The sequence below is a fragment of the Pan paniscus genome, chromosome 14 (genome assembly GCF_029289425.2).
Source record: "Pan paniscus chromosome 14, NHGRI_mPanPan1-v2.0_pri, whole genome shotgun sequence".
Taxonomy (NCBI): domain Eukaryota; kingdom Metazoa; phylum Chordata; class Mammalia; order Primates; family Hominidae; genus Pan; species Pan paniscus.
The window spans coordinates 27,699,489-27,714,898 of NC_073263.2; the positions used below are offsets into that span (position 1 = coordinate 27,699,489).

The 15,410-nt window shown below is 47.1% G+C and overlaps 1 long non-coding RNA gene across 1 annotated transcript; it reads left to right on the top strand.

The window, feature by feature from the left end:
- Positions 1-205: 205 nt before the first annotated feature.
- On the top strand, positions 206-15,128 carry LOC129393706 (uncharacterized). Its single transcript, XR_008620765.2, has 2 exons — positions 206-4,942; positions 13,580-15,128. It is a non-coding gene; the product is annotated as an uncharacterized LOC129393706 (long non-coding RNA).
- The last annotated feature ends 282 nt before the right edge of the window (positions 15,129-15,410 follow it).

Consider the following 15,410-nt stretch of genomic DNA (forward strand, 5'->3'; position numbering starts at 1 on the left):
GTATTTTCAGGATTTTTATTTTAGGGGATAAGGGTCTTCAAATCAGGATCTGCACTTTAAAAAAACAGTGTAGGCCGGGCGTGGTGACTCACACCTGTAATCCCAGCACTTTGGGAGGCCGAGGCAGGCGGATCACAAGGTCAGGAGTTCAAGACCAGCCTGGCCAAAATGGTGAGACCCCATCTCTATGAAAAATACAAAAATTAGCTGGATGTGGTGGCATGTGCCTGTAACCTCAGCTACTTGAAGGGCTGAGACAGGAGAATCACTTGAACCCAGGAGGCAGAGGTTGCAGTGAGCCGAGATAGCGCCATTGTACTCCAGCATGGCAACAGAGCGAGACTCCGTCTCTAAATAAATAAGTAAAAAATAACAGTGTAGAGGCAATAAGAGAAATAGTTATTCTTTATTCCCAAAGGTATATAATATAATATTGCTTGACAGTCACATAAACAAATATTTGCACCAAAGTGTTACAGAGGTTTTGATAAAAGCATGTGCCAGGCATACTAGGGTCACAGTGAAAAGTGTGCTCCATAAAACATTCCCTTCACTATGGCCCTTAGAAACCTTGCTTTAACCCAAGGAAACTGCTTCCTCTGTAGCTCTTTCAAATGCTACAGAGGAAGCAGTTGGGGAAAATTCTTGTTTCCCCCTGTTCCATATATGATGAAGCCTGGAATATTGGCATTCTTCTAGTTCTCCATTGCTACTTACAGATCATTACCTATTTTTTTTCTATTAAAAATAATACTCTTGGCGGGGCATGGTGGCTGACGCCTGTAATCTTTGGGAAGCCCAGGCGGACGGATCACTTGAGGTCAGGAGTTCAAGACTAGCCCGGCCAACATAGTGAAACCCCCTCTCTATTACAAATACAAAAATGGGCCAGGCGCAGTGGCTCATGCTTGTAATCCCAGCACTTTGGGAGGCCGAGGCGGGCAGATCACCTGAGGTTGGGAGTTTGAGACCACCCTGACCAACATAGTCAAACCCTGTCTCTACTAAAAATACAAAATTAGCCAGGTGTGGTGGCAGGCACCTGTAATCCCAGCTACTTGGGAGGCTGAGGCAGGAGAATCACTTGAACCCGGGAGACGGAGGTTGCAGTGAGCTGAGATCACACGATTGCACTCCAGCCTGGCCGACAACAGTGAAACTCCGTCTCAAAAAAAAAAAAAAAGGTGGTGCACATCTGTAGTCCCAGCTACTTGGGAGGCTGAGGCATGAGAGTTGCTTGAACCTGGGAGCCCGAGGCTGCAGTGAGCCAAGATGGCGCCACTGCACTCCAGCCTGGGTGACAGAGTGAGACTCTGTCTCAAGAAAAAAAAAAAAGAAAAGGGAGTATTCTTTTTCTAGCATAAGTGTACATGTTAAATGCAAAAAAGGAAAAAAGTTGGAAAGTATCCATACGCACACTCACACTACCTGTACCAACTGATAACCATTTACACTTCGATGCCAGTCTATCCAGTTTTTTCTCTATGCGTATATTTATTTATTTATTTATTTATTTATTTATTTTGTGTGTGTGTGTGTGTGTTTTTTTATTGATCATTCTTGGGTGTTTCTCGCAGAGGGGGATTTGGCAGGGTCATAGGACAATAGTGGAGGGAAGGTCAGCAGATAAACAAGTGAACAAAGGTCTCTGGTTTTCCTAGGCAGAGGACCCTGCGGCCTTCCGCAGTGTTTGTGTCCCTGGGTACTTGAGATTAGGGAGTGGTGATGACTCTTAAGGAGCATGCTGCCTTCAAGCATCTGTTTAACAAAGCACATCTTGCACCGCCCTTAATCCATTCAACCCTGAGTGGACACAGCACCTGTTTCAGAGAGCACAGGGTTGGGGGTAAGGTCACAGATCAACAGGATAAGAATTTTTCTTAGTACAGAACAAAATGAAAAGTCTCCCATGTCTACCTCTTTCTACACAGACATGGCGACCATCCGATTTCTCAGTCTTTTCCCCACCTTTCCCCCCTTTCTATTCCACAAAACCGCCATTGTCATCATGGCCCGTTCTCAATGAGCTGTTGGGTACACCTCCCAGACGGGGTGGTGGCCGGGCAGAGGGGCTCCTCACTTCCCAGTAGGGGCCGCCGGGCAGAGGCGCCCCTCACCTCCCGGACGGGGCGGCTGGCCGGGCGGGGGCTGACCCCCCCACCTCCCTCCCGGACGGGGCGGCTGGCCGGGCCGGGGGCTGATCCCCACACCTCCCTCCTAGACGGGGCGGCTGGCCGGGTGGGGGGCTGACCCCCCCACCTCCCTCCCAGACAGGGCGGCTGGCCGGGCAGAGGGGCTCCTCACTTCCCAGTAGGGGCGGCCGGGCAGAGGCGCCCCTCACCTCCCGGATGGGGCAGCTGGCCGGGCGGGGGGCTGACCCCCCCACCTCCCTCCCGGACGGGGCGGCTGGCCGGGCGGGGGGCTGACCCCCCCACCTCCCTCCCGGACAGGGCGGCTGGCCTGGCGGGGGCTGACCCCCACCTCCCTCCCGGACGGGGTGGCTGCCGGGCGGAGGGGCTCCTCACTTCTCAGACGGGGCGGCTGCCGGGCGGAGGGGCTCCTCATGTCTCAGACGGGGCGGTTGCCAGGTGGAGGGTCTCCTCACTTCTCAGACGGGGCGGCCGGGTAGAGACGCTCCTCACCTCCCAGACGGGGTCGCGGCCGGGTAGAGGCACTCCTCACATCCCAGACGGGGCAGCGGGGCGGAGGTGCTCCCCACATCTCAGATGATGGGCGGCCGGGCAGAGACGCTCCTCACTTCCTAGATGGGATGGCGGCCGGGCAGAGACGCTCCTCACTTTCCAGACTGGGCAGCCAGGCAGAGGGGCTCCTCATGTCCCAGACAATTGGCGGCCAGGGAGAGACGCTCCTCACTTCCCAGACGGGGTGGCGGCCGGGCAGAGGCTGCAATCTTGGCACTTTGGGAGGCCAAGGCAGGCGGCTGGGAGGTGGAGGTTGTAGCCAGCCGAGATCACGCCACTGCACTCCAGCCTGGGCACCATTGAGCACTGAGTGAACCAGACTCCGTCTGCAATCCCGGCACCTCGGGAGGCCGAGGCTGGCAGATCACTCGCGGTTAGGAGCTGGAGACCAGCCCGGCCAACACAGCGAAACCCCGTCTCCACCAAAAAAATACGAAAACCAGTCAGGCGTGGCGGCGCGCGCCTGCAATCGCAGGCACTCGGCAGGCTGAGGCAGGAGAATCAGGCAGGGAGGTTGCAGTGAGCCGAGATGGCAGCAGTACAGTCCAGCTTCGGCTCGGCATCAGAGGGAGACCGTGGAAAGAGAGGGAGAGGGAGACCGTGGGGAGACAGGGAGAGGGAGAGGGAGAGCGGTGTTGTTTTTGTCTATGCGTATATTTATACATAGATCTAAACATATATTTTATGAATAGGATTATCATACACATGCTCCTTCTTTGCTTACTTAAAAAAAAATTGGGCTGGGCATGGTGACTCACGCCTGTAATCCCAGCACTTTGGGAGGCCGAGGCAGGCGGATCATGAGGTCAGAAGATCGAGACCATCCTGGCTAGCACAGTGAAACCCCGTCACTACTAAAAATACAAAAAAAAAAAAAAATTAGCCGGGTATGGTGGCAGGCGCCTGTAGTCCCAGCTACTCCGGAGGCTGAGGCAGGAGAATGGCGTGAACACGGGAGGCAGAGCTTGTAGTGAGCCAAGATTGCGCCACTGCACTCCAGCCTGGGGAACAGAGCGAGATTCTGTCTCAAAAAAAAAAAATAAATAAAGTAAAATAAAATAAAATCGGCCGGGCGTGATGGCTTATGCCTGTAATCCCAGCACTTTGGGAGGCCGAGGTGGACAGATCACTTGAGGTGAGGAGTTCGAGACCAGCCTGGCTAACATGGTGAAACCCTGTCTCTACAAAAAATACAAAAATTAGCCGGGCGTGCTAGCACGTGCCTGTAATCCCAGCTACTTGGGAGGCTGAGGCAGGAGAATTGCTTGAACCTGGGAGGCAGAGGTTGCAGTGAGCTGAGATCGTGCCATTGTGCTCCAGCCTGGCCAAAAAATCAAGACTTCGTCTCCAAAAAAAAAAAATCAAATATTGTCCATGTTGATTATGCCACAACATTACTGTTAAGTTACTCATTCCATGATATGGATGAATCATAATTTATGGAACCAATACATGCTTTTGGACATTTTATAGATATGTTTGATTTTGTTTTTTGTTTTGTTTTTTGCCACAGAGTTGTTGCCCAGACTGGAGTGCAATGGCGCGATCTCAGCTCACCGCAACCTCTGCCTCCCGGGTTCAAGAGATTCTCCTGTCTCAGCCTCCCAAGTAGCTGGGACTACGGGCATGTGCCACCACATGTGGCTAATTTTGTATTTTTAGTACAGACAGGGTTTCTCCATGTCGGTGAGGCTGGTCTCGAACTCCCGACCTCTGGTGATCCACCCGCCTAGGCCTCCCAAAGTGCTGGGATTGCAGGCACAAGCTACCATGCCTGGCATTTTGTTTTTGAGACGGGGTCTCACTCTGTAACCCAGGCTGGAGTGCAGTGGCACGATATCGGCTCACTGCAACCTCCGCTTCCCAGGTTCAAGCAATTCTCCTGCCTCAGCCTCCCGAGCAGCTGGGACTATAGGCACATGCCACCACGCCTGGCTAATTTTTGTATTTTTAGTAGAGACGGGGTTTCACCATATTGGCCAGGCTAGTCTCAAACTCCTGACCTCATGATCCACCTGTGTTGGCCTCCCAAAGTGCTGGGATTACAGGTGTGAGCCACGGTGCCTGGCCAGGTATTTTTGTTTTAATATTCAGTTATTATGGCTATACATTTTATTTATTTAATTGTTTTTTATTTTTTATTTTTACAGATTGAGGCTCGCTGTGTTGCCCAGGCTGGTTCAAACACCTGGGCTTAAGGAATCCTCACACCTCAGCCTCCCAAAGTACTGAGATTACAGGTGAGAGCCACTGCACCTGGCCAAGGCTGCACATTTTAGAACTTAGTTTTTTGAAGCTTTTGAGCTCAACTTACAAGTATTGTCATTTAATTTATAAATCGAATATAGTTTTGAAATTTAAAATACTCATCTTACTTGTACTTTGATAATCATCTTATAAATTTAAATTATTGAATTGTATTAAATCTTCCTAAACATTCAACACCTTTATGAAATTCTCTTAGAAGTTTCAAACTAGTCACACATTTAGTAAATTTATTCCTCTGTAGTGCTTCAAACACTTAATAAAAGTCTAATTAAACTTTCTCAGCATTTAAGAAGCATTTACACGCATAATAATACAAAATTTGCAGATTTACTAATTAGATTCCTTCACGTGTTTACACAGTGATTACAAACTTAATTAGCTACATTTTTCTAAGGATTTCACCTAAAAACATAAATCTGTCAGATTCTCTTAAAACATATGAAACACCTCAAATCATGAACAAAACACAGAAACTATAACAGATTGCAAACTTATTACACCTGCACAAAAATGTTAAGATTGTAATTTGCATCCCTTTTTTTTATAATTTAAAAACTTCCCAGAGTTGCAAGTTTACTCACCTGCCTAAGAGGAGCTCAGGATGGCTGTGATTTGTGCTTACGATTATTGGTTGTAGATCTGGCATCAGGAGTTGGAAGCTGGGTGCACCTTTCAGGATAATTCACACAGGCCAGTCTCTTTTGGCTAGTTCACATCACATTTTTCAAAATTAAAAAATCTGGCTTCTCATGTATTCCTATTAGCCACTGCTACCTTTTTTTTTTTTTGACAGGGTCTCACTCTGTCGCCCAGGCTGGAATGCAATGGTGCAATCTTAGCTGACTGCAACCTCTGCCTCCCAGGCTCAAGAGATCCTCCCACCTCAGCCTCCCAACTAAATGGGACTACAGGCACGCACCACCATGCCTGGCTATTATTTGTATTTTTTGTAGACACTGGGTCTTGCCATGTTGCCCAGGCTGGTCTGGCACTCCTGAGCACAAGCACTCTCTGCCCACCTCTGCCTCCTCCCAAAGTGCCGGGATTACAGGTGTGAGCCGCTGTGTCTGGCCACCACCACCTTTTTGAACTGTAATCTCTTACACAACTTTTCACTTCCTGAATTGAGTGGAAGGAATGTTGCACTCCCAGCTAGTTACTCTCATTCATTTGCACCTCTCCACTCCAGCACTTTTCATGATGACGAATACCCGTCCAATCGTCTACCCTTAAAGAACATAGACGCCCTTGCTGCCAACAACTTTGACCACAATTCATCAGTCCATTTCTATTGTTACACCTTGAAATCTTCTACCTTTGAAATCTTAAATTTCAGTACACCAATCTAATAGCAACTCCCAATCCCCTCCCTGGTCTGCATCTTAATTCAAGTCTAATTAGGTTTGCATGATTAAAAATCTGCTAGAATTAGTCTGGAAGGTGACTTTTAAAAGAAGAAAAGGGAATAACATGGCTTGATAGTGCCAATATAAAGAATCTATTATCAATTCGAGTGATTGCTAGGTGATGGACCTGTAGGGAGAGATCACTAGATGAGTTCAGGTGGTAAATAGAAAACTCCTGTTGGGGTGCAGTGAGAGATGAAGGTAGTGAAATGAAAGGATGGGGATCAATTTTATATGAGGGCTTTAATTTGAAATGGGAATTTGGTGATATTCTCAGAGCAGCACAAGTTTTCATGCCATGGAAAAGCAGCGGGAAAAATGTAAACCTTGCCAATAACACGGGAAAGTCTCCAAGGGTGCCCAATGACTTACTTGCCTATAAACAAAGCCATTCCTGAGCACTTCTGGCTATGAAATTTCAAAATACATGTTTTAGAGAATTTTACTGACACTTTTATGATTTTAGAGGATAACTTAGATTTCATAAATTTTGTTTCCTTCCGTTTGCCCCTAAAAATCATGAACATAATCCTGAAAATCTCAGCATTCCGACAAACAATAACCAAATGTCTTCAGTCAGTTAGGATTGCTATGAGTATATATACCAACAACATTTGAACATTTCTAGATTTATGGTTAACAAAAAAGAATCATATTAACTAAAGACTTTCTCTGCTTGAATCGGTTTCAAGCATTGAAGGGATTATTAATGGATTTTAGTTAAAGTTAAAATGGCTCACAACTAGCAACCTTTACGCTGATCCTAAGAATTTCCACCTCCTGTCATTTATGCTTTTGGGTAATGTCCTCCCCTGAGTGTAAGAGCTAATGACTCCCTTCTGACACAAAGAACATGGCAAAATTGACAAGACGTCATTTTCACAGTTTGGTTACAAAAAAAAAAACTGTGGCTTCCAGCCTGAGCAGCAAACTCAGACCTTGTCTCTACAAAAACAAATTTTAATTAGCCAGACATGGTGGTGTGAGCCCAGCTGCTCGGGAGGCTGAGGCAGGAGGATCTCTTGAGCCCCAGGAATTCAAGGCTGCAGTGAGCCATAATTGCATCACTGCACTCCAGCCTGGGCAACAGTGAGACCTTGTCTTAAAGAAACAAAGCAGGTTCTTTCCTCTCAGAAGCCCCTCTCTCTTACTAGAGAGAGAGAGCTGTTCTCCTCTCTCTTTCTTGTATTAAACCTCCGCTCCTAAGAACACAAAAACAAAACGAAACAAAACCAAAGCAAAACAAAACCCCTAAAAAACTAGCCTGGGCAACGTGGTAAAACCCTGTCTCTACAAAAAACACAAATAAACTAGCCAGGCCTGGTGGTATGTGCCTGTAGTCCCAGCTACTCGGGGAAGCTGAGGTGGGAGGTTTGCTTGAGACCGGGAAGTCCAGGCTGCAGTGAGCCGAGATGGCGCCACTGCACTCTAGCCTCGGCGACAGAATGAGACTCTGTCGAAAAAAAAAAAATTAGACTGTTGCTTCCATCTTGTTTGCCCTCTCTCCTTCTGAGAGAAGTCAGCTACCATATCTTGAGCTTCCCCATAAAAGGTTCATGAGGCAACGAGCCAATGTCCCTGGCCAACAGCCAGGGAGGACATGAGGCCTGACAATAGGCACATATTGAGCTTAGAAGGCAATGCTCCCTCCCTCAGTCAAGCCTTGAGATGACTGCAGCCCTGGCTTTGATTACAGCTTGTGGGCGAACCTGGGACAGAGGAACCCACCTAAGCCACACCCAGATTCTTGACCCATAGAAACTGTGAGATAATAAATGTTCATTTGTTTGTTTGTTTGTGATGGAGTCTTACTCTCTTGCCCAGGCTGGAGTGCAGTGGCACAATCTTGGCTCACTGCAACCTCCACCTCCCGGGTTCAAGCGATTCTCCTGCCTCAGCCTCCCGAGTAGCTGGGATTACAGACATCCGCCATCATGCCCAGCTAATTTTTGTATTTTTAGAAGAGACGGGGTTTCACCATGTTGGCCAGGCTGGTCTCGAACTCCTGACCTCAAGTGACCCACCCACCTCGGCCTCCCAAAGTGCTGGGATTACAGGCATAAGCCACCGTACCTGGCCAAATGTTTATTATTTTAAGATGCTAAGCTTTGAATTAATCTGTTAAGCTGCAACAGATAGCTATACGCTTTTTTTTTTAGCCCTTTCTTTCTCTCTCTCTTCCTTCCTTCCTTTCTTTTTTTTGACAGTCTCACTCTGTTGCCAGGCTGGAGTGCAGTGGCGTGATCTCTGGGTTCAAGCGATTCTCCTGCCTCAGCCTCCCAAGTAGCTGGGACTACAGGCACACACCACCACGCCTGGCTAGTTTTTTGGATTTTAGTAGAGATGGGGTTTCACCATGTTGGCCAGGATGGTCTCGAACTCTGACCTCAAGTGATCCTCCCAAAATGCTGGGATTACAGGCATAAGCCACCACACCTGGCCAAATGTTTGTTATTTTAAGATGCTAAGCTTTGAATTAAAATGTTAAGCTGCAACAGATAACTATACGCTTTTTTTTTAGCCTAATTTCTTTCTTTCTTTCTTTTTTTTTTTTTTTTTTTGAGACAGAGTCTCGCTCTGTTGCCAGGCTGGAGTTCAGTGGTGCAGTCTCTGGATTCAAGCAATTCCGCTGCCTCAGCCTCCCAAGTAGCTGGGACTACAGGCACATGCCACCACACCGGGCTAGTTTTTTGTAGTTTAGTAGAGACAGGGTTTCACCATGTTGGCCAGGATGGTCTCCATCTCCTGACCTCGTGATCCACCCGCCTTGGCCTCCCAAAGTGCTGGGTAGCCTACTTTCAAACCTTAATAAATGAATTGAGAAATGTATAAAACTTTGGTCAGTGCAGGAAATCATTAAATTTGATGAAAGGAGAAAAAGTTAAAATGCATTGAAAAGAAAGAGGAGCAATGAGAATTTACTACTAATCATATACAAAACTGTATTTTTATTCTACCATTAATATAAATGTTTTGGCCGGGCGTGGTGGCTCACGCCTGTAATCCGGCACTTTGGGAGGCTGAGGCAGGCGGATCACGAGGTAAGGAGATGGAGACCATCCTGGCCAAGATGGTGAAACCCTGTTTCTATTAAAATACAAAAAATTAGCTAGGTGTGGTGGCGCACACCTATAGTCCCAGCTACTCAGGAGGCTGAGGCAGGGGAATCGCTTGAACCCAGGAGGCGGAGGTTGCAGTGAGCTGAGATAGCACCACTGCACTCCAGCCTGGCAACAGAGCAAGACTCTGTCTCAAAAAAAAAACAAAGTTTCTTTGGGTTGACCTCCCAAGGTGCTGGGATTATAGGCGTGAGCCACCATGCCAGGGTCATATTTGTTTACTCATTCATTTAATAAATATTTGTGGAAATCTTTCTGTGCACCAAGTGCTGAGTTAAATAGAAACAGTCCTTGCTCTCATGGAGCCCATAGCTCAGGAGGACAGTCAAATATGAAACAAATAATGTATAATTACAAATTGTGATAAATGCTACAAGGGGGAAGTGCAGGGTGCTGGGAGAGACTATATAACAGAGACCTAATTTATATTGGATGATAAGGAAAAGGCTCTCTGAGGAGATTTAAACTGAGACCCGTATCAGGATGTGTTCAAGTCAGTCAGGCAAAGCATATATGGTCGGGGAGAAGGGGCTGCATTCCAGGCAGAGGAAATGGTATGTATAAGGACCTTGAAGTAGAAAAGTTTCTTGTGTGGAGGAACTGAAATAAGGCCTGAGGGGACCTACTGATAGGAGATGAGCTGGAGAGATATACCATATCACATAGGGCTCTGAAGGTCATGCTAAGGAGTCTGGATTTATATTGAATTCAATGGGACACGAAGGTTGTAACTGGGGGTGGCAAGGGTGTGATCATCCAGTTTACCTTGTAAAATGCTGATTGACTGCTCTGTAGAGAATAGATTATACAAGATAAAGTAGGAGGCTGATGCAATAGTATAGTAGAGAGATGATGATTTAAACAAGGCTCTGGGCAGTGGAGGGGAAGAGAAGACAATGGATGGACGTTGAAGGCTGAAGGGAGTTAGGTGCTCAGGATGACTCTCAGGTTTCTTTTCTTTTTCTTATTATTTATTTATTTTATTTTGAGACAGGGTCTCACTCTGTGGCCCAGGCTAGAGTGCAGTGGCGCAATCATGGCTCACTGCAGTCTCAACTTCCCAGGCTCAGGTGATTCTCCCACCTCTGCCTCCCAAGTAGCTGGGACTACAGGATCATGCCACCATGCCTGGCTAATATTTTGTATTTTATTGGAGACGGGGTTTCACTCTGTTGCCCAGGCTGCATTAAACTCCTGGGTTCAAGCGATCCACCTGCCTTGGCCTTCCGAAGTACTGGACTCTCAGGTGTCTGCTTTAAGACAAACTGGGTGTTCGGAAATGCCCTTTATTTTATTTATTTATTTATTTTTTGAGACAGAGTCTTGCTCTGTCGCCCAGGCTGGAGTGCAGTGGCACGATCTCGGCTCACTGCAAGCTCCGCCTCCCGGGTTCACGACATTCTCCTGCCTCACCCTCCAGAGTAGCTGGGACTACAGGCGCCCGCCATCACCACCCAGCTAATTTTTTGTATTTTTAGTAGAGACGGGTTTCACTGTGTTAGCCAGGATGGTCTCGATCTCCTGACCTCGTGATCTGCCCGCCTAGGCCTCCCAAAGTGCTGGGATTACAGGCGCGAGCCACTGCGACCCGCCGGAAATGCCCTTTATTAAGATGGGAATGACTGGCAGAGAAAAAAGCTTGGAGAAATAGTGCAATTTTGACAAGCTAAGGTTGAAAATTCAAACAATAATGTCAGGTAAGCATTTTGACATACAAGTCTGGAGTTCAGAAGAGATGTCTGAGGTAGGGATAGAAATTTGGGTGTCACCAGCCTATGGGTAGTATTTAAGCCATGAGACTGAAATCTGGGAAGAGGTGAGATCATCTAGGAAAATAGTTCAGAAGGAGGAGAGAAGAGCCCAGAAAACACAATATCCAAGTGAAAGTGTATATTCTGCGAGAAACTAGGCTTCTGAGTGTTGGGCTGCAGCAGCCAGCAGGCTTCCCTTTTCATTGGGAAATGAAATTATTCTGTTCGTTGATCCATCCTGTTTTGTATATCTAATCTATATCAACTTTCTAAGTGAGTCTTCATCTAAAGGTCCTAGAGCATTTTTTTTTTCCCTTGCTATCAGAGCCAAAGGAAGGATCCAGGTTTTTGGGATACCTGAATCATACAATTTTGGGAAACTTATTAAGGAAAAGGAATACAAAATTCTAAGTATAAAATTAGGTGCAAAAGTAAATATTTATTTAGAATTGAATCACAACAAATTACAGATTTTCAAAAGCTGACAAATATCACAGATTTCACAAAATCAAGACAAATAACTTAATTTTTATTAAATTATTTTAATTAATGAATTATTCATTAACCACATGACACAACTTTTTTCTTTTTCTTTTTCTTTTTTCTTTTTCTTTTTTTTTTTTTTTTGAGACAGGGTCTCGCTCTGTCACCCAGGCTGGAGAACAGTGGTGCAGTCTTGGCTCACTGCAGCCTCTTGTTTCCTGGGCTCAAGCAATCCTCCCACCTCAGCCTCTGGAGTAGCTGGGACTACAGGTGTGAACCACCATGCCCGGCTAATTTTTGTATTTTTAGTGGAGATGGGGTTTCACCATATTAGCCAGGATGGTCTTGATCTCCAGACCTCGTGATCTCCCTCCTCGGCCTCCCAAAGTGCTGGGATTACAGGCATGAGCCACCGCGCCCGGCAACAGCAGTGTTAACTACCCACAACTAGATCCCTTTTTCATTCCCTCTTTGACAGAGAACTGTTATTTCACTCTCATCATAAACTCTTGTGAGTTAGTCCTGGGGAAATCTCAAAGTGATGATTTAAGGACTGCTCTGGAAACCCCAAAGGCTAGTATTTTAGTTTCAGTTTTGCAAGATGAAAAGAGTTGTGGAGATTGGTTGCACAACAAAGTGAATATACTTAACACTACTGAACTGTACACTTAAAAATGGTTAAGGCAGGCCGGGTATGGTGGCTCACACCTGTGATCCCATCACTTTGGGAGGCTGAGGCAGGTGGATCATGAGGTCAGGAGATCAAGACCATCCTGGCCAGCATGCTGAAACCCCATCTCTACTAAAAATACACACACACACACACAAAATTAGCTAGGCGTGGTGGTGTGTGCCTGTATTCCAGCTACTTAGGAGGCTGAGGCAGGAGAATTGATTGAACCCGGGAGGCGGAGGTTGCAGTGGGCCAAGATAGTGCCACTGCATTCCAGCCTGGCAACAAAGAGATACTCTGTCTCAAAAAAAAAAAAAAAAAAAAAAAGGTTAAGGCAGGGGCTGGGTGGGGTGACTTACGCCTGTAATCCCAGCACTTTGGGAGGCTGAGGCAGGTGGATCACCTGAGGTCAGGAGTTTGAGACCAGTTGGCCAACATGGTGAAACCCTGTCTCTACCAAAAATACAAAAATTAGCTGGGCGTGGTGACAGGCACCTGTAATCCCAGCTACTTGGGAGGCTGAGGCAGGAGAATCCCTTGAACCCAGGAGGTGGAGGTTGCAGTGAGCCGAGATTGTGCCACTGCACTCCAGCCTAGGCGACAAGAGTGAAGCTCCATCTCAAAAAAAAAATGGTTAGGCATTATAAAGATACATGCATGCGTATGTTCATTGCAACACTATTGACAATAGCAAAGGTATGGAATCAACTTAATGCCCATGAATAATAGACTGAATAAAGAAAATGTGGTACATAGGCTGGGTGCAGTGGCTCATGCCTGTAATCCCAGCACTTTGGGAGGCCGAGGTGGGCAGATCATGAGGTCAGGAGACAGAGACCATCCTGGCTAACATGGTGAAACCCCATCTCTACTAAAAATACAAAAATTAGCCGGGCATGGTAGTGTGAGTGCCTATAATCCCAGCTACTTGGGAGGCTAAGGCATGAGAATCACTTGAACCCAGGAGGCAGAGGTTGCAGTGAGCCAAGATTGTGCCACTGCACTCCAGCCTGGGCAATAGAGTGAGAGTTCATATCAAAAAAAAAGAAAGAAAGAAAGAAAGAAAGAAAGAAAGAAAGAAAGAAAGAAAGAAAGAAAGAAAGAAAGAAAGAGTGGTACATATACACCATGAAATACCATGCAGCCATAAAAAGGAACGAGATCATGTCTTTTGCAGGGACATGGATGGACCTGGAAGCCGTTATCCTCAGCAAACTAACACAGGAACAGAAAACCAAACACCACATGTTCTCATTTATAAGTGGGAGCTGCCGGGCGCTGTGGCTCATGCCTGTAATCCCAGCACTTTGGGAGGCCGAAGCAGGTGGGATCACCTGAGGTTGGGAGTTCGAGACCACCGTGACCAACATGGAGAAACCCTGTCTCTACTAAAAATACAAAATTAGCCGGGTGTGGTGGCACATGCCTGTAATCCCAGCTGCTCGGTAGGCTGAGGCAGGAGAATTGCTTGAATCCAGGAGGCGGAGGTTGCGGTGAGCCGGAGATCACGCCATTTGCACTCCAGCCTGGGCAACAAGAGGGAAACTCCGTCTCAAAAAAAAAAAAAAGTGGGAGCTGAATGATGAGAACACGTGGACACGAAGAAGGGAACAACACATGCTGGGGCCTGTGGGGTGGGGGCTGGGGGAGGGAAAGCATCAGGAAGAATAGCTAATGGATGTTGGGCTTAATATCCAGGTGATGGGTTGATCTGTGCAGCAAACCAGCAGGGCACATGTTTACCTATGTAACAAACCTGCACATCCTGCACATGTACCCCTGGAATAAAAGTTGAAAATATAAATAAATAATACAAAAAAAATAAAAGAGGAGTGCTAAGGCCGGGCGCGGTGGCTCACGACTGTAATCCCAGCACTCTGGAAGGCAGAGACGGGCGGATCACGAGGTCAGGAGATAGACAGCATCCTGGCTAACACGGTGAAACCCCGTCTCTACTAAAAATACAAAAAAAAAAAAAAAAAAAAAAAAAAAAAAAATTAGCCGGGCGTGGTGGTGGGTGCCTATAGTCCCACCTACTCGGGAGGCTGAGGAAGGAGAATGGCGTGAACCCGGGAGGCGGAGCTTGCAGTGAGCCGAGATCGTGCCACTGCTCTCCAGCCTGGGCGACAGAGCAAGACTCGGTCTCAAAAAAAAGGTTAAGGCTGTCATTAAAAAAAAAACAAAAACAAAAACAAAAACAAAAAACAAGGTCGGCCGGGCACGGTGGCTCACGCTTGTAATCCCAGCACTCTGGGAGGCTTTGCGGATTGCCTGAGCTCAGGAGTTCGAGAACAGCCTGGGCAACACGGTGAAACCCCATCTCCAATAAAATACAAAAAAATGGCTGGGCGCGGTGGCTCACGCCTGTAATCCCAGCACTTTGGGAAGCCAAGGCTGGTGGATCACGAAGTCAGGAATTCAAGACCAGCCTAGCTAAGATGGTGAAACCCTGTCTCTACTAAAAATACAAAAATTAGCTGGGCGTGGTGGCACGCGCCTGTAATCCCAGCTACTCCGGAGGCTGCGGCAGAGAATTGCTTGAACCCGGGAGGCGGAGGTTGCAGTGAGCCGAGATCGCACCACTGCACTCCAGCCTGGGTTACAGAGCAAGACTCTGTCTCAAAAAAAAAAAAAAAAAAAAAAAAAAAAAAAAAACCCAAAAAACAAAGTCATGTCCTTTGCAGCAACTTGGATGTAGCTGGAGGCCACTACTCTAGGCGAATTAATGCAGAGATGGAAAACCCAGTACCTCACGTTCTCACTTAAAAGTGGAGGCTAGGCCAGGCGCGGTGGCTCACGCCTGTAATTCCAGCACTTTGGGAGCCCGAGGTGGGCGGATCACCTGAGGTCGGGAGTTCGAGACCAGCCTGACCAACATGGAGAAACCCCGTCTCTACTAAAAATACAAAATTAGCCGGGCGTGGTGGCGCATGCCTATAATCCCAGCTACTCGGGAGGCTGAGGCAGGAGAATTGCTGGAACCTGGGAGGCAGAGGTTGCAGTGGGCT